The 25,612-nt window shown below is 36.7% G+C and overlaps 1 protein-coding gene across 1 annotated transcript in view; it reads right to left on the reverse strand.

The window, feature by feature from the left end:
* ARL8B (ADP ribosylation factor like GTPase 8B) overlaps positions 1-25,612 on the reverse strand; it is a 42,991-nt gene that overhangs the window by 13,319 nt on the left and 4,060 nt on the right. The gene's annotated exons all lie outside the window — the stretch shown is intronic.

The raw sequence follows: 25,612 nt of genomic DNA on the forward strand, positions 1-25,612 counted from the left end.
ATTACTGCAGCTTACACTATGTATTATTCTATATAGAAGATCAAAAATTTGAAATGCTTTCAAAATTGTCTTAGTTCATCTCTCACATCCCAAATAAACTTTAGAAATTAATAATTCCGTTAAAATATTGACTGGAATTATATTAAACGTATTCATTTGAGAAGAACTGCCCTTTATCAACTCTTGATATCTAATCACTATCAAGTCTCTCCATCCAGGCACATGGTTTGTTCAAACATTCAAATCTCTTATATCCTTCAGTAAAGTATCATAATTCTCATAAGGTCTTCCACATTTCTTGTCATATTCTTTAATTTGACTGCAATTGTGAAGTACATCTGATGAATAAAAGTTAATATTATTTTATATGTTTACATATTCATATATTTTATTTACCAAATACTGATTTCTCAGTTGACTGACTCTTATTTTTTAGGTAAACAGCCTAGGATTATGAAACATCACAACAAGGAATTGGTTAAACAAACAGGACTATTTTCAAGGCCCTAACACCGGTGGATTATTTGCTGTGACCTTATGGTAGCCACACATGCAGTCCAAAACTGTCGACAAGCCCTGAGCAAAATGAATTCCAATTTTACAAATTAATTTCCTCTACATAACTCCAAAAGTTCTACCTTTTTTTCCCCCATTCAGTGGACTTTGGGCTGATTTCAGAAAAAATGTTAACATAACCATAATCACTACTTTCATTTATATCAGACATTACAATTCTCAGAACTTTCACATATGATTTATATGTGAAGATCTAGTCATGATATGAAAACTACATGTATCAAAACTAGTCATGATACAACAAAAAATATAACCTGACTAAAAAAATAGGCAAAGGCAACACCAAAGGTACAATCCATGAAAGAAATAATTAATAAGCTAGACTTCATTAAAATTAAAATTAAAAACGTTCTGTAAAAGACAACGTTAAGAGTTGGAAGACAAGCCACAGAGTAGGAGAAAATATTTGCAAAAGACACATCCAATAAAAAACTGTTCTCCAAAATATACAAAGAACTCTTAAAACTCAATAATAAGAAAACAAACAACCCAAGTAAAAAATCAGCCAAACACCTTAACCAAAGAAGATAAACAGATGACAAATAAGCATATGAAAAGATGATCCACATCATATGTCATCAGGGAAATGCAAATTAAAACAATGAGATACCACTGCACACCTATTACAATGGCCAAAATTTGGTATGCTGATAACACCAAATACTGGTGAGGATGTAGAGCAACAGAAATTCTCACTAACTGTTGGTGGGAAACCAAAATGGTACAGCCACTTTAGAAGACAGTGCGGTGCTATCTTACAAAACCAAGCATACTCTTACCACCATACAATCTAGCAATCACGCTCCTTGGTATTTACCCAAAGGAGTTGAACACTTAAATCCACACAAAAACCTGCACGTTAATGCTTATAGCATCTTTATTCATAATTGCTAAAACTTGGAAGCAACACAGATGTCCTCCAGTAAGTGAATGGATAAACTGACTGCAGTATATCAGACGATGGAATATTATTCAACACTAAAAAGAAATGAGCTACCAACCCACAAAGGACATGGAGGAACTTTAAATGCATATCTAAATGAAAGACTCAATCTGGAAAGATTACATACTGTATGACTCCAACAATATGACATTCTGAAAAGAGCAAAACTATTGGGGACAGTAAAAAGAGCAGCAGCTGCCAGGGGGTGGAGAGGTAGGGAGGGATGAACAGGCAGTGAAAACACTCTACGTGATACCATAACGATGGATACACATCATTATACATTTGTCCAAATCCAAAGAATGTACAACGCCAAGAGTGAACCATAAAGTAAACTATGGACTTTGGGTAATTATGATGTGTCAGCGTACGTGCATCAATTGTAACAAATGCACCACTCTGATGTGGGATGTTGATAATGAGTGAGGCTGTGAGTGTAGGGACAGGGGATATATAGGAAATCTCTGTACCTTCGCCTCGATTATGCTGTGAACCTAAAACTGCTCTGAAAACTCTTAACAAAATGAAAAAGAAATGGGCAAAGGACTTGAATAGACATTTTTACAAAGGAAATATATAAATGGCTAATAAGCCCACAAAAAGATGCTCAACATCATTAGGAAATCATTAGGAAAACGCAAATCAAAACCACATTAGATACCACCTCACACCCATGAGAATGGTTACTATCAAAAAACAACAAAAGACAAACTAAGTGTGAGTGAGGATGTGGAGAAATTGGAACGCTGGCATACTGTTGGTGAGAATGCAAAATGGTAGAGCTCCTTAGAAAAACAGTGTAGCAGTTCCTCAAAAAACTAAAAATAGAATTACCACATGATCCAGCAATTCCACTTCTGGAAGCAGAGAATGAGATATTTGTACACCTATGTTCATAGAAGCATTATTCATAATAATCAAAAAGTGGAAGCGACTCAAGTGTCCTTCAGCAGAAGAATGGGTAAACAAAACATGGTCTACTCCTATAGTGTAATATTATTCAGCCTTAAAAACTTTATTTATGCTACAACATGGATGAACCTTGAGGACATTATGCTAAGCGAAATAAGCCAGTCACAAAAGGACAAATACTATACGATTCTACTTATATGAGGAACCTAGGTCAGGTAAAGTCACAAAGACAGAAAGTAGAACGGTGGCTGCCAAAGGCTAGGGAAAGGGGGGAAAGAGGGAGTTACAGCTTAGTGGGTATGGAATTTCAGTTTAGGAAGATGAAAAAGTTCTGAAGATGGATGGTGGTGATGGTTACAGAATGATGCGAATGTACTTACTACTGAACTGTACACTTAAAAATAGTTAAGATGGTAAATTTCATGTTTTGTGTATTTTACTATAATTTAAAATAAAAACTAGTTTGATGTAAGGAGAGGCAATTATGACCACCATTTTATAGAAAAGGAAATAAATTCCCAAGGTCACATAGCTCAACAGTGGCTGATTATATTTTTCTTAAAGATTTCCACCATAATTATACGTATTGTAAGTGCAAGAAGATTTAGTTAATCTCTGAGGGGTCTATGTGAGATAATGCCTCATTGATTTTATATCATTAGGAAATAGGTGTTTTACATAATGAAGCAGCCAGAAATGGCAGCTAAAGTTCTCAGGTACCAAAACTTTTTAACCACCTCGCACAGAAAGCTTTTTAAAATGCAATACATACTTAGCTAACTTCTCACACATAATCTATGTAACATGATTTAATGTGTTCTTGGTGTTTCAGAGTTATGTTACCAATTGTTAAACAAGAAAACTAAATGATTTAACTCTTAAGGGCCCTTCTAGCAGTAAAATTTTATGATTATGAAGACCAATTACAGCACCACCCCATGAGAAGATGTAGGGGGCTGCAGCATACTTGGGTGCCCCTGAACTTTCTTAGATGGTCACTCAGCTCTTTCTTCACCATTACTTCTCACTGCTGGCAGATGCTGACAATGACTTTCCCTAATATAGTTGCTACTGCTAATCTGCAATGGCTGAAAATTAAGTAATTAAGTCCTTGGGTTTTTAATCCAAAATGTCTTGAGTACGGCAAAATCTTCAATAAATATATGCTCATTTTGATGCATGGATTTTATGGTATAACTACTTTACAGACTTTGAAGTATTTTCTACTTCTTTCTCAGTGTCAAATCTTAATCATCACTTTTCAAAGCTTGTGTTGAATGACTAACCACTCACTAGTTAGCAGTTATACTCTAGATAACTGAGAATTTATTTCTATGCTGTCGAAATGCCACTAAACCGAGACTAGCAATTTAGGAAACAAATACAGTCATGAGTCCCTTAACGACAGGAAGACATTCTGAGAAATGCGTCACTGGGCAGTTTCGTCACTGTGTGAACATCATAGGCTGTACTTATACAAACCTAGATGGTATAGCCTACTACACACCTAGGCTGTATGGCACTAATCTTATGGAACCACTGTAGTATACACGATCTGTTGTTGACCGAAATGTTATGCAGCACGGTATGCGGCTGCTTAAAAAATACTACTTAATTGTGTATCATATTTATTTTAACAAATTTAACAACACTTAAATAACACTGAGCACTCTTCTGAGCACTTAATAAATATTAATATTAATTTATTTAATCCTTCTAACAACTCTATGAAATAAGTAGCATTATCCTCATTTTCCAGATGAGAAAACCAAGGCAAAGACAGATTAATTAAGACACTTGCCCAAAGTTCCATTATTTTGAAGATTTGAAGAGAGAAACAAAGATATGCTTTCATGCCTGCCTTTTAAGGAGCATATGAAACATAAACTGACCTTCACTTAATAACACAAATTTGTGATTACAAGTGGCATTCACTGTGATTTTGTGATGGTAGATGGAACTTAGTTATCAATGCACACCCTGTAAGCCAAAGCCACAAGGCAGTACCCCTGAATTTGTTTGGTTGGGCAAAACAAATTTGAAGCAAAATAAGATGGTAAAAAGAAGACTATTCTCGAAGTCAGGGAATCCTATTATGCATTATACCATTTACTAACCACACACGAGTCATTTTACCTTTGGAATTAAGCTACCTTATCTAGAAGAAGAGGGGATTGGAAGAGTATGTCCAAAGTAACTGCCAGCTCTGACATTTATGGTTTTATGTTTTATTCATAGGCCTCTTGTTTATAATATAAATAAGAGATGAATGCTCACAACAGTAGAGAAATGGGGCTTTCTTTTTCCAACTAGTGTATCAAAGGCTAAAGGCAGACCTTGTCCCAAAAAATTCTTTTAGTGTCAACTTCACCACGTAGAGCTTACCTAAATTTATTACTGCAGATCTTAGAAATGAGGCAAATGGAAGAGGGGAAGGAGTTTAGAGGAATGAGGGGAACCAAGGTAGAAGCTAACAGCAGGACGGCAGAAAACTTGAGGCCATGAACCTGTGTTAGTGAAAGGATACTTCACTGACCATACCCTAAGACACTAAGAATGGGAGGTCTATTCTCTGTAAACAGGTTGATGTGCCATGCACTGGCTGCTTGTAAACCACAATATCTGACACTGGTGAGAACACAGTGAAATACTCATACATTTCAGTGCTTTAAAGTAGGGAGATTCTAAATGAATTAGATTAGATTTTATAACTGCTCTTCTAAATGAACAAATGCAGAGAGCAAGCTATTAACAACATGGGAAAAGAAGTTTCTCTTGGCTTGGTCTGTTCCTCTACAGTAACAGTTCAATCTAATCCAATAAATTTGAAAAGACAAGCGGAAAAATACCTGCTTTGGCAAATGTCTCACAGTTTTTTCCCTAAGAATCTTTTTTTTAAGGTTTTGGTTATCAAGCTACTTTGTAAAAACAGAAGGAAATAAGGAACACAACAAAAGCCTCATATTAAATTTCTCCTCTTGGCCAGAAGAAACTACTTTCACACGCTAAGCAGAGTCACTGTCGTGGTCTTCTCTTTAAACAACACACTATGATTCAATTGTAAAATGCCTAAATTCACACATTTGACTAGTGAGAAGGCCAATAAATACACAAAAGTTAGTCATTTTTCTTTCTAAGAATTTTTAATTCAGATATGAAACTCATTATCAATACTCATTTTTCCTGTTGGTAGCATTATTATGCCTCTTACATTTCACTAATAAGTAGAATTACTGGTAATAATATTACTCATATTTCAATTTACATTAGAAATAAAAAAGAATGACAACCTTATTTTTTGCTGGTGAAGCACTTAAAATGAAAGGTAGATATTTCCATGGTCTTAAAGTGTATCCCCACAAACAGCTCATTAGTTGTAGGGGGGGAAACTAGCAATTATACAATGGAGAAGTCAGAGGACACCTTGACTGATCAAAATGAACATCACAACGAAGCTCAGACGGACATCACGTGCCTACAGAAGTGATACCGTGAGAAGGACACAATATTCCCTATGTAGTAATTCAGCTGAGAATGCATAAACCAAATCTAATCACAAGGAAACATCAGATAAACCCAAAATGAGGAAGATTCGATTAAAAAAAGAATAGGGTATTTTTCAAAAACGTCAATGTCATAAAAGACAAAGAAAGGCTGTAAAAATGTTTCAGACTTGAGGGGGTTAAATAGACATGACAACTAAATGCAGTACTTGACCCTAGACTAGATCCTGTATTGGTGGGCAAAAATGCTATAAACCGCATTACTAGATCAAGTGACAAAATAGGAATAGACAAAATCTATGAGGTATCAGTTTTTAATGTAATGAAGTTAGTAACTAAACTAGTCGTGTAAGAGAATATCCCTAATCTTAGAAAACACACACAAGTATTTAGGGATAAAGGGCCACGGTCCATATATCCTACGTAAGGTGACACACGGGGTACATGAATGATATAGCAAATGAGACGAAATGTTAACAAATAGTTCGATCTCAGTAAAGGGTATGTGGATGTTCTTTGCAACGCTTTTATTCCTGCAACTTTCCTGTAAATTTGAAATTATTTCCAAATAAAACATTTTTTTAAAATGATGAATTTTTAAATGGGGATAATCAAATATCACCTTCTCCTATATTAAATCGGGGACATCTAGAATTAAAAGATAAATTAGCCATGCCACTACTACATATTACCTACTATGATAATAGTGAAATTCATAAATACACTCAAACATAAGGAATTCTGACAACTAGTTCAGGAACAAGTCATTGCTAATCTTGTTCTGTCCTCTAATACTCTGAAAGGATACTAACTTACAAATGTCTTCTAATAGAAAAATCCATGTTTTATACTTTTGGTATAAGGAAAAAGCCTCTTGGACTTTAAAATTGGCATTTTAAAATCTACTCCAATGTTTTGGTATTTATTTGTAAGCTGGGAAAGGAATTAAGTACAGCATGCTCTTCTAAGTCTAAGCTCCTTAGTTTTTGGAAAAACTACACCATTTTAACATATTTTCCTCTTCTTTTCTTTCTAAGCACTTAAATATAGTGGTTACCATTGTGAACAAGTATATCATATCTGAGGATATCATCCTAACAACACTTTCTTTTTAAGGGGCTAGAAAAGATATAATCATTCACTACAGTAGCATTTGAAGGACCATATAATGTTCACTTTCTCCCAATTTTAGAACACTCTAGACAATCTTTCCGTAAACAATTTCCCCAATTTTTCCCAGTTCTATGTGCAAATCTGGATTTATTTCCAACCACAGACACAATTCCTTCCCACAGGACATCAGTTTAAAAAAACATGCTAAAAGATTCATTTGGGCAGTGAAACCCTACTAAGAATAACATCTTACAAAGAATAGCACCTCTCAAAATTCCACTGGGCGTGTTTGTGTTTCATTTGTTTTGGAAGAGCAGGGTTCTCTTCAGTACTTACCACTCGGAATTAAGTAGTTTGCAAAATTTTTAAGCTTCAGGTTCCCAAGGAGCAGAATCAATTAAGACCTCTTTTCTTCAAATGGCCCAAATTCTCAAAATGGGTCATCATTCCAAATAGATTAAACTCAGAAATTATTTCTCTGAAGCAACTCAACTAATAAAAAATTTTCTGCAAAACCACAAAACTCCAAGATTATCCTTCGACAAATGACATAATTTGCAACAAAATTGACTCAAAAAAACTTCTAACTCTTCAAAAAACACTAGCCAAAGAGAAAAGGCATCTTCAGATCCTTGCATGGACTGGCACTCTATGCAGACTGTGGTCTGGATGCCAACGGTCTTCATCTGGCCTACCGACTCAAATCAACTGGGAGCGGCTTTGACCTGGGCTCAGTGAGCAATGTGCTCCTCTTTCATTTGTGTTGTCTACACAGATGAGGGAGAAGTGGTTGCAGCTCTCATGCTAGGCATTTACAAATTCTGGCTTTGGTGTTCTAACGTAGGCAGGCCAATTATAAAAGCCTGCTTCAAAGATGATCCAGTTAGCAACAGCATACACAGATAACCTGTGTTGTACTCATTCACAAACACCTTTTATTGTTCATCTTTTCCTCTATGCTCTTATAAACCCACAAAAAGCTACTCTGACTCTGCCATTATTCATTTATTCATTCACTCATTTCAACAGAGAGAAGAAAAAGAAAAGAAACTAGAAAATAAATATAAAAATATTACACAATAAATATATGCTATTTACAACAGAGGAGATAATGTGGGGGTGATTGGGCATCCAAGAAGATCTCTCTGAAGTAGTGACATTAAAGCCTCTAAAGATTATTTAAAATCTACATAGGATAATAGGACAGATTCTGCAGATCACCTACCTATTGTGCTACTGGAAAATGAATAAGGAAATCTAAAGTTTAGCCCCAGCTGTGTTACTTTAGCTTATATACAGATATGGAACTCATAAAAACTCTCTTACTCAGAATGCAAAGGTTCTGTCTCCTCTCCTTACGGCTGCTCCTAAGTGGCCTATAGCTAGTTCCCTTCCTCCATCACCTCAAGTGTTTACTACTCCCTTCCCTCTGCTTTTCTTCTTTCCTGAGTTTCAAAAGCTACCACAGATAGGAGTCTCTGCTCCCAAACAGCTGGCCTTTAATAAAAAGTGCATTCCTTTCATCTACGAGGCAAGCGGACCCACTCCAACCCACAAGATGCAATATTTTACTCTTAACTGCTGTACGGGTACTCACAAACCATTCAAGCACTGCCCCCCTGCCATCAGAGGTGCTCCTGATACAGTTCTGAACTGAGGACCACTCCTGAACTCTAAGGGTCCAGGAAGGCAAGTCTCCAGGTTTTAATGTTAAAATTGCCAATTTTTTTTTCTCTTGTTTTTTTTTGATGTGTTGTTAAATTTATGATAATTTGGCAAGTAATCAGGTTTGTCTTGGAGGGTACTGAGAGTGGGAAGCTTATTTTTCAAATTAACTATTGGTAGGTTTTATTTATACTATCAGGATACACAATACCCTGAACAGTAGCAACATGGATTTTAAAACAGTTCTTTTTGGGTGGCAACATTAAAACTGAGCGAAAGACATTATGTTTTCTTTGACATTAGGCTATGAAAACTGAATATAACAGATGAAAACTGTCTAGATGAGAACTTTTTGTAAAGCACAATGGGCACAGGGAACTCTCTAACTGCTAATGTGCCTGTCATTCCAATTCAACTCATTTCAAACAACTAATTAATCCTTATCTCCTGCTAATACCAATAGAGCGACTTCACAGCAATCTCCTTTACAAAGACAACTCTTGAGGATTAAAATATTCTCAAACCCACACTTTCAGTTAGTAGCCTGAAAACTCTCATTCCTGCCAACCTCTATTCTTGAAGAAGATTCATTTCAAAAGGTCTCTAACGACTATTTTCCTATGTTCGCTATACCTTTCATTAACAGCACTTTAATAATGGTATTACTAAATCTATATCCAAAGCTGAAGAAAATCTCTATCCACAGATGTATAAATCTATAGATCTATATATAAATCTATATACTACTGAAGAAAAATTCAATTTGCTTGTCTATAAAATAATTTGCTAGTGAGTATCCCCAGTCAACTACTCAGCGACCACATCATAGTGCAGCATTTTCATTCAGATATTCAGAAATTCTGATAAGGCAATAACAACATAAAAATAGACCCCAATAGAAATCAGTGCTGGAGAGCTTTAGCAAATCTGTATTTGCTAACATGTGAAGTCACTAATATGTCTGGATGTACTTCCCATGAACATCAAGGGTCCACCATAAATCTTTAATAAACACCTATATCCTTATATAAAAAGACTACTAATCTTCACATGTAGGCTGCAGCAGGTTCTAAAGTCAGAAGCACAGGTTGGGGGGAATTAACATACAAGTCACATTTTCAGCCCTTGATACTATTCTACTAGTTGGTCTCTAAATACTTCAACTACTTTTTTTATCTTTACTTTTCGTTCTAATGAACACTTTATCATAGAGAAAGTGATTTTCTATATTTAAAAGTTTCTTTCCCTCTTTCTGGGAAGAACTGGGTATTTAGAGAACTAGAGTGAGGAAGAGACTTATTTTTCACTGCATGCCCCTCTGTGAGTACATGCATAGCTTGTTCAAAATAAAAAAAAGTTTCCTTCAAATCCTGAAATAGGCTTCTATTACTGGACTTAAAAAGGGGGATTCCTAGAACCACCCAAATGCTAAAAATCAATAAGTTATGTATGTAACAAAAGTCCTTTAGTCTTAAGAAAAACTCTCTCATGGAAAGGTTTCAGCATATATAACAAATTTTTAACCTACCAACAGTAAAATGAATTTTGTAACCTTTAAAACAAAGTAAGAAAGCCTAGTCTTTATCAAGATCTACTAAAGTAAGCCAGAATCAGAAGAACAAAATAAAAATTTGAATGTAATTAGTATTGCCCATCCTAGAAAAGTCAAATCACATAGCTGATTAATAATCGTTTGACTATAATTTAAAGAATCCCAGCAGCTGTGGAGTTACTAAAAGAGGTCCTGTTCATTTTCTCAGGTAACAGATGTTAAAACACAATGAAACAGAGGTAGTGTTAGGCTGGCGGTTATGACTGGGATTCTGGAGAAAGTTACACTAGGTTATAACTCTGGTCTTACACTTGCCTAGCTAGCTGTATGTCGTTCTTGCATCTTCCTTAATTTTGCAATGAGTCATTTTCCCCAAATGTAAATGTAAAATGGAGATAGTCTCTATCTCATAGAGCTGTTTAAAGATTAAATTAATTAAAACACATACAGCATTTAAAACAATGCTTGCTTCAGGTTGGTACAGGTACAGGGAAAGCACTCAATATTCACTACTAGTGTCATCACAGAGGGTCCGTGAAACGTGATGTTAAAATGTAGTTCACAGGGTTCTGGTTAAGATTAGGTAAGCACACTTCATCCTGACCCTTCCACTGAATGTAACTAAAATCCCTGGATAGACACATGCAGCAGCTATCTGAGGACTCTGAGAGTGGCAGCAGGTACATTAGAGAAGGAAATCAGAACTCAAAGCACAAGCAATCTGGCACTATTTCCTAGTTGTTTTTCTTTCCTCCTGATCTCCCAGCCTAGATTCAAAAGCAGCCTAATTGCAAGAAATGTACACCAGGTATGAACAAAGAAAGCTCCAAGAGAAGTGTTCTCTTTTTGATCTGAGGAGTGTACGTGTATGTTGCAGGGGAGCGGTGAGGTAATAGGACAGAAAGAGGGGGAGATATCCCCTGGATTGTTTTCCGTCTCTCCTACCTTAGCCCCTAGACAAAACCACGCCCGGAAGCTGTGAACACCTACGGCAGCTACAGCCAGGCAGGTACCTAGAGAGAAGGGAATCCTCTCTCACCAAAGGAACTGTGGTCCAAAAATTGCTGGGGGGAGGGCAGTTGGAGGGAGGAATTGCTACTGATTTTTTTTGGTCTCTATTTTCTCTCCTACCACTTGGCCCCTCAGACACATTCAGCTGGGGGTAAGGGCACAGCAAAGCAGGGACACTGAAGCCCCAACTTTCCAGCCAGAGGATCACAGCAAGGTGGGGGGTGAGGGGGGGTGCAGTGGCAGTGATGACACATGGAACTGTGAGTCAGACAGTATCAGGGAAACTCATAAAAGCAGGAACCAGAGAAATAGACCCTATAAAGTTGTATATGAACGCCTGGGCTCATTCCCAAACTGTCATATGCAAATCTGACCCTAAACAACATATCAAAGGCCTTGAGAAATAAACTATGAGATAGACCACTACCCAGGTTTCTGATTAACCCCCTAGGTGGTATATAGGCAGGAATGATCCAAATAGTACTACTAAGGCTTTGAAAACCAGACTGACATTAGAACCAAAGCTCACAGAAGAAGGCAGGTTGAATCGTGTGGTCTGAACCTAACTTGGTCAACTGCCTGCTAAAACGAAACAAAACAATAAATCAACATTCTCCATAGGATTTAAACAAAACCCGGAGTCTCATAATATTTCAAGTGTCCAAAATAAGTGAACATATGAAGAATCAAGATAATCTCAACAACTAGCAAGGGAAAAGACACCGAATAAATGCCAACATCAAGATGAGCCAAATGTTGCAAGTATCAAAGACTAGCTATCACAACCATGCTCCAAGGGCAAACACTCTTGAAATGAAAGGAATAGAAAGTTTCAGCAGGTAAATAAATGAACAGAGCCTCAGGGATCTGTAGGACAATATAAAAAGAGGTCTAACATGTCACTGAAATCTCAAAATAAGAGAAACAGAATGGAGCTACAAAAGACTGAATAATCAAAGCAATCTTGAGAAAGAACAAAGCTGAAGGCACCACACTGCTGGATTTCAAACTCTATTACAAAGCTATGGTAATCAAAACAGTATGGTTTTGGCATAAAAACAGACACATAACATAGATAGATCAATGGAACAGAATAGAGAGCCTAGAAACAAACCCATGCATCTATGGTCAATTAATTTACAACAAAGTAGCCAAGAATGTACTACGGGAAAAGGACAGTCTCTTCAATAAATAGTGATGAGAAAACTGGACAACCACATGCAAAAGAATGAAACTGGACCAGTACTTACACCATACACAAAAATTAACTCACAGTGGATCAAAGACTTGAACATAAGATCAGAAACAAGAAAACTCCTACAATAAAACACAGGCACTAAGCTCCCTGACATAGGTCTTGGCAATGACTTTTTGAATCTGACACCAAAAGCAAAAATAAACAACTGGAACTACACCAAACTAAAAAGCTTCTGCACAGCAAAGGAAACCATTACCAAAATGAAAAGGAAACTTAGCAAATGGGATAAAACATTTGCAAATCTTATATCTGATAAGGGGCTGGTATCCAAAATATATAAAGAACTCATACAACTCAACAGCAAAAAACAGTCTTATTAAAAAATGGGCAGAAGATCTGAATGGACATTTTCCCAAAGACATACAGATGGCCAATGGGTACATGAAAAGGTACTCAACATCACAAACCATCAGGGAAATGTAAATCAAAACCACAATGCAATATCACCTCACATCTATTAGAATGGCTATTAGCAAAAAGATAAGAAATAAGAGCATTGGCAAGGATGTGGAGAAAAGGGAATGCTTGTGCACTGTTAGTGGGAATGTAAATCAGTACTACTGGCCACTATGGAAAACTGTATGGAGGTTCCTCAAAAAATTAAAAATAGAACTATGACACGATCCAGTAATTCCACTTCTGGGTATTTATCTGAAGAAAATGAAAACACTAATTTGAAAAGACATATGCATCCCTATGTTCACTGTAGCATTATTTACAATAGCCAAGATATAGAAACAACCTAAGCCCATCAATGGATATTCATCCATTCTTTATCTGTTCAGATAAAGAAAACATGGTGTGTGTATACATATATACAATGGATATTATTCAGCCATAAGAAAAGAAATCTTGCCATTTGTGACAAAGATGGACCTCAAGAGTATTATGCTAAGTCAGAAAGAGAAAGACAAATACCATATGATCTCACACATACGTGGAATCTAAAAACAAAAAACCAAGCTCATAGATACAGTTGATACACTGTCCTAAAACAAGTATAACGATATAAGACAGTAACAGGAATGGATCACTGGCTAAAAAATTCACATCAATCTACAGCAAAATTCTATAAACAGATTTGTTTGTGACTTGGGGACAATAGCACTGACTAAGGGACATCTATCATTTGTTGAATGGTCTAGATTGTCAATTTTGTTCAACCAAATGCTGGTGGGTGGAGGATAGGGGGTGGGAGCGTACCAACCCCTCCACCAGGAGGTTACGGATGGTAACCCATCAATGTTTCCTGGTACCTCAGAAACCATGTATTCTAACCTAAAATTTCCAGAATACAATAAATCACAGTTCCACCCACACAGCTGCTTCCCCTCAGGGTGTCTTTTCTCTTCTGATTGTACCTTTGGTTCAGTTTAAAGCAGTCTGGAAATCTGCTCCAACATTCACTAAACAGAGAATTAAAGATAAAATTAATCTGTGTTGGAATTTAGCCATGAGGCTTAATTCCTGATGGACGAACAGGGGAGCATTATTTTTAAAATTGCCAGGCATGGTCCCCAAAGTAAAAAAAGAAAACAAGCTAAGCACATCTTGTACAGGAAGAAGATGCCATGACTACTGCTACCCCTGAAAGAATCTGACTAGGAAGGCCACTGGGAGCCCTGCAAGCTTTACATTGCATATTCCCCTCATTTCTTCGAGATGAGACACCCTACAGGAATTGAACTGGCTCATTCCGAATTCCCAGGTCCAATATCATCCACTAACTACTTTTGCTTCCTGTTCAGCTCCATTTCTTTAAGGAAAGCTATACAGGAGTTTTTCTGGGCCATGAAGAAATCTAACTGGTGATGAACATTTTACACAATTTTCTGAGTCTGCCTCATTCTAATTCCAGGGAAACAAACTTCACTGCTCACAGCAACTGCAACATCCCTTAGTGGCTGTTTCGATATGCAATTAAACAAATGTCAGAGACATTACTGAGAAGTTACCCAGAAACTGTCTCCTAATTTAGAATTTAATCCATGACTCTTACTGATATACTTTAAACCCTTAAATATTAGAATGAAAAATCCTCTAAATGGAACCAAGGATTACAGTATATCATGCCAGATGGATGACTGCATATACATGACCTCTTATCAGTTCTCTTTTCTATCTGGAAGATGAATGAAGTTATTAAAACCCTGCTCCACAGGTATGTCATAAAACAGACAGGCAATCCTCCTTTCCTTATCTTTTAAAGACTAGCCGAGGCATCCTTGACAGCAGTAGTGGAGGCAAGAAAATGTTTATAAACACAATTTTGTTGTCAGACTCTGGAGGAAGCAAACTGTGACACCTATCGTTAGGATACATTAAAACCTGGATTTTAATTTATCAGTCCTTTACTACCTACTTGTAACATTTTCCTGCCTTGTGGATTTACAACCTTATCTCCTCCCCTGATAACACCATGTGGGTTGCCTTATTTTCCCCCACTGTAAAATGTTTAGTAATACTGTTTACTTTTTAAGATATTAAAGTTACTAATTCCCTAAAAACATTTTAAACTAGAGTACATCAAATCTTTCAGCTGTTTGTTTATATCAGTAGAGACATCTCTGCTTCCACGTTTATCTGTTTGGCAGTAAAGTGCTGTGGCTGCAGAAAATGCCATGGTCTGAATACATTCTCTTTTAAGGGCTATTTTTCACCCCTGGCACTCTAGGTGTCCCCAAAGAAACACTAAACACTGCAAAGCTACTCCATTAGCCTAGTCAGTGTTATCAGCTTTGCTTCACACCGAAACAGATCTTAAATGATGGACAGTCATGAAATACTGAGTCACTGCACACTGCTCAGGTTCCAAACTGCAGTGCCTTCTAGATGCTATAACATCATTATTTATTCAGTAGCTGTCTACAACCCCATTTACTACCATCCGGGTGGGGAGCTTGGCAGGGAATTAGAAGTGCAGGAAGAGGCTGGATTGAACAAGAATGTTTTCCAGTTATATGTGATTACTGCATCAAGAATACATCATTGTTATTAGCTAGGATACATGTTGTTCATTTATACTGTTAACAACATAATAATGATGATAATAGCGGCACAACACCATGCACTTTACTGGCCTCATTTTACAGAAAAGGAGCTTCAAGTCAAGGTCACAAGGTCACACACACAGCTAAATAGTGGCAAACTAGGATCTGAACCCAGGTCTGAACTTCAAAGCCTTAGTGTTACTTTCTAATCAAGTATAACGCTTCAGGCAGTAGAGGGTTGTTTGTAGATAGATAAGCAAGGGTCATTATTTGCACAGAAGCTTGAAGCCAATGTTAGGTTGCTTAACAACAGAATACAAACTCAACAGTCAATTGAGAGGTGATAATTAGATATTATGTTAGTATTCTATTAGCATATGTAGTAAAATACCAATTTAATGCAACCACAATCTCTTTCGCCAAGCCAAAACTAGTAACTACAACCAAATCTACCAACAGGAAGACATACTCAATAGATCGGCAAATTTTTCAGCAGGTTGCTCCAAATATCCTAGCACATCTATAGTGGATTATGGTAAAGGCCAGTCTGTTATTTTAATTTCTCTCTCACAGAGACAGAAAACCTTCACCAAGAATCAGAAACTGGTCCCTAGTGCCCAGTAGACCTCCATCTTGGAATTAAGGAATCTTTTCCCTCCCTCTGAAACTAAATTCCTACTCAGTGCTCACTTAAGGGGTGAGGGGGATTCCACTTCATCCAGAACCTAACTGGAGTACATGCTCCTGCCCTAATCCCCAAAAGTCACATCGACCACAATGGTATTTACCAATTATGGAGCATTCACTTTACTCCAGGCACTGAGCTGATTATCTTACCTCACACCATGAGCCCATGTGGCAACAATTCTCATTCTCAAATCACCAAGGAGGACACTGACACTTTGAGGGGGTCACAGAGCTCTGGCAGACCTAGAATTCAAATTTAGGCCTGTCTGACCCAACATACTTAAGCATTACTTTATACTGCTTCACTCTAAGAAGTCGATAATTATAGAGCACCTACTGAGTCAGGCCCAGAGCTACCTTTAGGGGGCATAAATAATAATAAGGAAGTTCGCAGTCTGGAAGTAGAGACAGATAATCAGATAACTGGCACAAACAAATATAATTTTGAACAAAGGGCTATGAAAACAGGGCAAGGGGCAATCAATTTTGCCTGGGAGAAGAGGTGTGGCAAAGCTTCACAGATCTGGGACGTAAACAATCTCTAACACAGTGCCATCAAAGGTAAAAGGAGCTCCAGGAGATTAAAAAATGTATTGTAAGCAATGAAAATGGCTTGGTATCTTCAGTGTCTCATTCTCCATCATTACCACAGTCTAATATCTATTTCAAAGGCCTGCTTTCCCAATCCTTCTCCCCATACCCATCTTGCTAATTTTCACTGGCAAATTTAAGCCCCCCTCCAAAGTCTGACCCCCCAAAAATACTAATATTTACAAGTGTTCCTAGAAAGGATAATATAGGAAAATATTAAAACAACCAGTAAAGTAGACTTAAAGCATTTGGCAACAAGGAGCCAAAGAAAGCTAAAAACACATATGCAACATCACAAGAGGTCATGTCCAATTTCCAAACTATCCTCAGTCACAGGATTTGAAAGAGTTGTAATTATCAAGTGGCAAGGCAAGATCCTAAAGGATTTGCCTGTAAACATGGATTCATCATAGCTCACCTTTCTTATGGAAGAGAACAGGCTGAGAGTTGGAGCTGAATTCCAGACCTATCTAAAAACTGTGTCACTTAACCTTTCTTTACCTTATATAAGACAATGAATAACTACTAAGAAGGGGGCTAAAAGAATCATACAATGGATTATGTGTGAAAGCACTTTCTAAGTCAACTGTTTCATTAACTAAATAAATGAAAAGATTTTTAATGAATGCCCCCTGTGTGCTGTAGATACAGGAAAAGGAGGATTAAGAAATAGTAGGTCGTCTAGGAATATTCTTTGTGTTAACTACCCTTAAGAACAACATAGGGGAGGGCAGCCCCGTGACCGAGTGGTTAAGTTCGCGCTCTGCTTTGACGGCCCAGGGTTTCGCTGGTTTGAATCCTGGGTGCAGACATGACACCACTCGTCAGGCCATGCTGAGGCGGCATCCCACATGCCACACCTAGAAGGACTCACAACTAAAAGTACACAACTATGTACTGGGGGGCTTTGGGAGAAAACGGAAAAATAAAATCTTTTAAAAGAAAATTCAAAAAAAAAAAAAAGAACAACATAGTGTAGGTGGTACAGCCATTTCCTATCTTGTTTTACAGTAATGTCCACGTGTTCCAAAATGAACTGGTGTCTTTGAGCACAATAAATCCACAAGAGACTGCACTAAGTGAGTCTCTAAGCAGATACCAAACAACCTAACTGGGATATGAGGATCACACTTTGTCTTTTTTCTTTTTTTTTCCTAAAGATTGGCACCTGGGCTAACAACCGTTGCCAATCTGTTTTTTTTTTCTGCTTTATCTCCCCAAACGCCCCCTGTACATAGTTGTGTATCTTAGTTGCAGGTCCTTCTAGTTGTGGGACGTGGGACGCCGCCTCAACGTGGCCTGACAAGTGGTGCCATGTCTGTGCCCAGGATCCGAACCCTGGGCCAGCGCAGCAGAGCGCGCAAACTTAACCACTCGACCACGGAGCCGGCACCACACTTTGTCTTTTCAACCACCAGTAAAATAATCAATAATATAACCCGATAAGAAAGAAAAATGATATTCTGAGTCTAATGCTATCTATGTGTTCACCCAGCACCTAAGAAAAATCCCAACTTAAATCCCAAGAAATTAGATATCCTTTATATTCAGGGCAAATAAATTACACATAACTTTTCTCTTCAGTAGAAAGACACTATATAAACCTAAACCAGATACTTTCCAGGGACAGAAACATTGCTCTTCAAATTAAACAGCAAAGCCTTCCAAGCCTACAAGAGTTTAAGCCACTCGCAATATACAGCCCTCATTCAGCTGCCTGAAGGGCCTATGATTAGGACCTCTTCTGGGCAGCCAGCATTCTGGGTACAGATTAATGTACATAAGCACCAAAGATAAATGAAGATAGCCCAACTGCAGTTCTAGAGGGGTGGAGAACATTCTGCTTAGCCCTTGTGTACATAATGTTGGCAAAACAAGTAATCAGCAGGGTAAGATAATCAACACACAGTCAACATGAATCACTAGAAAGAAAATCCAATGCTCTTTTGACAAGAAACCAGGATTGAATTCTCGAGTAATTCCTAAGTCTCTTACTATTCCTGAGGATAAAGATATGAATTGGATGAAATTTTAATTCTCAGTTTTAGTCTCACTGTACTTTCAAATACAGCATTAACACTCTTTGTGAACAGCATTCCCTTTATATCATTAATTATATAATACACTTTATACTCATCTCTTTCTCTTCTAAATCCATTCTCCCTTCTCCACCCATATCTGCTACTTGTTGACTGCAAAACCATATTCCCCACCATTCATTCAGATAGTTAAAAAGGTCTTTAATTACAAATTCCCCTTTGCCCTGCACATCTGATTCAACTGCTAAACTGTAATCATTCTACTTCCATAAGCTCATCTTTCCCTTACTCCTTAAATCTCCTCCTCATTATCTCTCAATCAAACCTTTGTAATAACTTTGTAACGAATTTCCTTTTCCATGGTCTCTATATTGCTACTAAATTAATCCTTTGGAAACACAGGTCTTACTCCATTCCCCTGAACAAAAATCTTCAACCGCTCCCCATGCCTACAGATTCAAACTCAGTCACGGCTTTGTAGGAACTGATTCAATCTACTTTTCCAGCCTTTTATTTTTTTGCTTCATGCAGGTTACACTTAATTCAACAAAAGTTCTTGTCCTTAATTATGTCTTTGCTTCCCCTACTGTTCCTTCTTGAACATCTATCTTTTCTTCCCTCCAGGATACTAGAGGCTCCACAAGGGAAGGAACCATGTCTGTTTTGTTCCTCATTACATCTATGCTTCCTAGAACACTGCTTCAAATACTCATTGAATGAATGAAAAGCACTTTCCCCAGAATGTTCAGCTCAATGGACACTCCCACCATGGTTCCACCAAAAGTCAGCAAATTGCCCTTCCAAAACTCCCCTGACGTCTTAGTGAGGTGAGGGTGGGGAGATTCCCTTAGCATCTTGTGCCAATATTGAAGCACTTAGTATTTCTATCCTATTCACAGCTACTATGAGGCACATACTATATCATAAATAACCTTGTCTGGTACATTTATGAATCATCTCCTGTCACAATGCCTTGCACATAGTTTAAGTATACAAAGAATAGACACATTTTGTTGTTACATTCATTCGTTAATTTACTCAATACTTAGAGAGTGTATTATGTGCCAGGTACTGTTCTTTGCACTGGGATACAGCATTAAAAAAAGGACAAAGCCCTGCCCCTATGGAACTTATATTCATAAAAGAGACAAAGACAATACACAAGATAATTTTTGATGATGGTAAGTGTGGTGAAAATTATGATGGAGGTGATGTGATCAATCCTGACTTGAGAAGATACGTACTATAGACAGGATGATAAGAAAATCTAAAGGCTAAAACTGGTCAAGCCATTTGGCCCACTTTCTGGAACGCCAAAGGAAATTACAAAAATTAAAGTTTTAGGCACAAACATTTCAATCATCAAACAGTGAAAATAATGTCTGTAACCAAAATATACATCTAAGAGTTAACTAAAGTCTATAACATCCATTTGATTTAATATTTTTAAGAAAAGGGTAGATGCTACTTCCTTAGATGGAGGAACAAGGGGATCTAGAGTGCCACTGTGAACTGAGTGAACTTGAGTTCCCTATTAGCCGCCAAAGTAGATAAATCAAGTAGACTATATGAGATCACTCAGTAGGTACAGCATGATCCTGTCACTGATATCAAGAAAGCATTTATGCAGAGCCAAATAACTCAGACAGAGACATACATATGTGAAGTCTAAAACAAAAAACAAACTGATAGATAAGGAGACCAGATTGGTGGTTGCCAGAGGCAGAGGGTGGGCCAGTGAGTGAAATGAAAGAGGTCAAAAGCTACAAACTTCCAGTTATAAAATAAATAAGTCATGGGATGTAATGTACAGTATGGTGACTATAGTTAATAACACTGTACTGCATATCTGAAAGTTGCTAAGAGAGTAAATCTTAAAAGTTCTCATCACAAGAAAAAAAATTTATAACAATGTGTGGTGATGGATGTGAACTAGACTTATTGTGGTGATCATTTCAAAATATACACAAACATATTTTATATATATATAAAAATATAGAATCATTTATACACCTGAAATGAATATGATGCTATATGTCAATTATATCTCAATTTAAAAAAAGCAAGCATATATTTGTATACATAAAAAGATAGGGAAAAAAGTCAGAAGAATGTACAGCTTAATATTAATAGTGATGAAATCTTAATGGCATTAAAGACGATTTTTTCCTGTTTGTATATCTGTAGCATTTTTTTAGACAACATGAATTACGTATATTCTTTTTAAGAAACAAATATTTTAAGTTTTTAAATTCAGCCAGTGAATGAAAAAATAATAAGATCAAAATAAGGAAACCAAAAGCTAGTGGAGTGAAACAGCTAGATTTTAGAGGGGGGAAAAAGTGGGTTTCCTCCATTTCCTAGTTTTTCCTCTGAAATGAACCATTTAGAAGTAATGAAGTCTATATATTTGCATTAAAACATTTTGTAGACAAAATGAGCTTTCAAAAAAAAGTAAAGAAAAAGTAGGCCTAATGATCAGTATCTAAACCAGACCTTAAGCCATGTTAAGAGAGGAAATTCCTTCTGCCAAAAGCTCTCTCTGGCCCAGCCTGCATGCAATCTACAGAGCCCACTTCTCACCCAGGAGAGAATGGGTTAAGCAGAGTATTGCCTGTAAGAGCTTGCAAATTTACGGCTGTCACCAGTGGTTAAATCCACTCTAGTCTTAAGTTCTGGTTCAAAAATTACAACAAAAATTACAACAAATACATGCAAATGGACAGCAATATTACGGTCTTATCCAAATTTAAAATTATAATCTAAGCATACACTTGTACAGGACACCCAAATTCTAAAGGGCAGGTACTTCTGCCAAGGGCCACTCTTTTCCTCCTGTTAAGATCAGTCTTTCCACCTCTTACCATAAAGCTGCAAACCACTCAGTTTTTCTTCTGGCAAGAGGCTGGAATTTTATAACCAACATCTTACATTGGAGCACTTACACGTTTATTTAACTCTATGATCTATGCCTAAGAGTTCTAATTCCAGGTACAAGAAAGCACCACTCACTCTCAAGCAGCACGGTGCTCACAGTGATTATTCATTCACTCTTCACAAACATCACAACTGAAGAACAGAAGTTAAATCACTTGTCCATAGTCCCACCACAGTCAGTCGTGGGACAAGCAAAAGGCCAACTCATATTTCCAACTCTCTGTTCAGAATTGTTCCCACAACAAATACTGTCATTATATACTGACCAAGGAGAAGTATATCAGATCTAATTTCACCTTCTAAAAGGAAGAACAATATGAATACGTCCATCAAAAATTACTAGCCTACCCTGGAGGCTAAAACATTTTTTCTACCAGCCCATCTCTGCTATCAACTAAATTCAACATGATAAATTATAACATTTTCCAAGAATTAAACAAACAAAAAAGGCTTACTTCCTAAACAAAAGCTACTAATATTTAAAATATAATCAAGAGAAATCTAAATGGTAATTGAACATAACAGCTACTAATTACTACTACTCCGGACACATAACAGTCACCATTTATGGAGTGCCTTCTATGCGCCAGGCACTGTGCCTGTGCTGAGCACTGTGTATACATTCATTTAATTCCGACAACTATTCTGTGAGGCAGTTCTACGATCCTCTATAATTTTACAGAGGAGGAAAAAATGAAACACAGAGATGCTGACACAAGTGATATATGGCCAAGTCAATATTCAAATCCAAATCTGTCAGACTCCAGAACTCTCATTCTTAACATTATGCAACACTTTGCATACTGAAATACGAATATAAGCTCGTAAAGACACTTTTTCTTAATTTTATACTTTGAATATAATAATATTTGTCCATCTGAAAATCTATTTGAGCACCTAGTTTGTGTCAGGCACTGTTTCAGACAGTTGGAAACAAAAAGGAACAAAAGAGGCAGAAATCCCTGCCCTCAAGGAGGCCTTATAGTAATGTAGCAGCTAAGATTTAGGAAGGCTTCCATATCATGCCTTGTCCTGAACACTGTTCAAAGTGTTTTACAAGTATTAACTCGTAACAACTCTATGAGGTAGAAGTTACTATTATTTCTATTTTACAAGTAAGGAAACCCAGTTAAATAACTTGCCAAAAATAACACAAGTGGAAGAGTCAGGATTTGAACCTAAGTAGGTTGGCTCTCAGGTCCTAACCTCTATGCCATTCCAACTCATGTAGCCACTTAATTCAAATATATTCCAAATAAATATGTCACCATATCAACCACACTACATTCATATGCCAAGAGTTAGGCTCAAAATATATTCGTAAAGTAATACTACTTTGGTAGATGCTAAAGTAACTGTTATCAAGTAAACTGTTACAAAAGACATTTTTTTAGTATTTTGCCAATCAACCAAGTGTGGGTTTTTTCGGTTTTTTTTTTTTACAACAAATGATTATTTTCTAACACAGTTTGGGAGGGAAGGCTTTGATTTTCAAGCAGAAATGTCGCTACTTAAATACCTGAAACCTAAATTATTTTGCCGGTATTATAATCCTTAAAAAATATAGTATTCTTAGAGACAATTTTTAAATAAATCCTAAAGCTTTGTGTTTTTTTTTCAATGTTTTTAGAAAGTTCCTCCAGGATATGAAATAAGAATGTTATTCTAGGGGCCGGCCTGGTGGTGCAGCAGTTAAGTGAGCACATTCCGCTTCGGTGCCCAGGGTTCACCGGTCCGGATCCCGGGTGCAGACATGGCACCGCTTCGCAAGCCATGCTGTGGTAGGCATCCCACATATAAAGTAGAGGAAGATGGGCACGGATGTTAGCTCAGGGCCAGTCTTCCTCAGCAAAAAGAGGAGGATTGGCAGCAGATGTTAGCTCAGGGCTAATCTTCCTCAAAACAAACAAATAAAAAAAAACAACAAAAAACAAAAAGAATGTTATTCTAGTGTATAAAACTGGGCAACCCATGAAATGGAATCCAAATACAAGATCCAATATCTAATCTAAGAAACACTGTAACCTTAAAAAAAAATAGCACAATAGAACAAAAGGCTTGTGATTTTGACTTTGAAGAAAGAAATTCACTCAAATTTCTCCATTAGAAATTTCAATTTTGGTTTGTCACATCTTAGAAAAACTAAGTGCCTTAAATTATCACTTAATTTTGACCTATTCAGCAAATAGGTTAATATTTTTTTCCTTAGTTTTTTTCATATACAAGCTCAAAGGATATGAATCAACTTTTATAATTATACTCAGTTATGAATTTTTAAAAAACTCATATGCCACTGCCTCAAAAAGTGGTCCACCTGGCAAACTTTCTTAGACTCTGGTTTAGAAAAGAGTATTTTTTAACACCCTCCCCCGCTCCCTCAAAAAAAGCAGTATCTCACTATAATAGGACAAGATCAGGTGAGGTCTGCATGGAAATATGCCAGAATCCTGGAATACAAACTCAATCGCAATCCGCCAATAAGTTTAAAACAAATTTGATCATGACAGCTAACAAGGATGAGCTGCATTTATATGGCTTGCCTACAAAGTTCAATAAAAAAGAAAATGGAAAAAAGAATTATGTTCTCTATAGTATTAGTCTCAGCAGTTGCTGAAACATAAATAGGTACTTCTTAAAACATTAAACACAAAAAGAGAGCAATTATCTAACAGGATAGTTTAAAAGTACTGCTGGTTTACTTTACCTTATCCACAAAACTAAGTATGTTTTGCCCTAAAAATACCAAAGGACAAACTACTTAACTAAAGTCTAACTTTATATATGAAATCTGTTGAGAAGACCTTCTCAGCAGAAGTGCATACTTTCTGGAAAGCAATTTGGCCATTTAACATGAAATATGTTCATATCCTTTGACCCAGTGATGCCAACTCTGGAAGTCATCTTCAGGAAATGCAGATCAAATTGCTGTACAACAGCAAAACCCTGGAAACCACTCAAATGTCCAATAATGAGGCAATGATCAAATATATAATGGTATATCCACAAGATACGCCATACCAGAATGAATTATGAAGGCATTAAAAATGGTGTTACATGTAGAAAAATGCATACACCATAATTAAAAGAAAACAAACCAGGATACAAACATTATAAATAGTATCATCTCAAAACTTTTTAAAAAGGCATTTGGATGTATACATTTTTAAAAAGACAAAAAGGGAATACTTTGAAATGTGGACAGTAGTTAACCTTGGATGGTGGAGGTAAGTGGTTTCTTCCACTTTATACTATTCTTTTCAAATTTCTACTAATGGCCCTGTATTATTTTGATGATCAGGAAAAAAATCTTCTAAAAATAATCTTTAAGTAACTATTTTTGATAGGTGCAATGCATTTTGTATTCCATGTTCAGTGACCATCCACTTTATCTTTTTTAGAAACTTAAAAAGTGCTTTAAGTTGTGAAATATCCTCTAAGTCAGTAATTTAAAATGCATTATTGCACTCAGCTTCTTAACAAGAACATTTTGAGATTCTAGGTCTGCATGGAAAAAATAATGGGAGAGGGGACGGGGACAAAGAAATCTGAAGAGGTGCTCCCTGGCAGGATGCTTCATATTCCACAACTCCGAATCTATATTTGAAGACGACGTCATTGGAAGGCTAGCTTCCAGAGTAAAGTTTCAGATTTGGTAAACTTTAGACTTGAGCCACAGCATATTTTCTTTAAAAACTGTTTTTGCCATTCTTACCCCCCAGTAATTAAATAATAAGCACGCTGATCAAACACAGAATTATTTCTACTTTTTAAAGATATTAAACATAGTTCAATAGCCCAATAATGCCTCTTAGCCAGTTATTTAAAAGTCCAACCA

The sequence above is a fragment of the Equus quagga genome, chromosome 1, assembly GCF_021613505.1.
Source record: "Equus quagga isolate Etosha38 chromosome 1, UCLA_HA_Equagga_1.0, whole genome shotgun sequence".
NCBI lineage: Eukaryota > Metazoa > Chordata > Mammalia > Perissodactyla > Equidae > Equus > Equus quagga.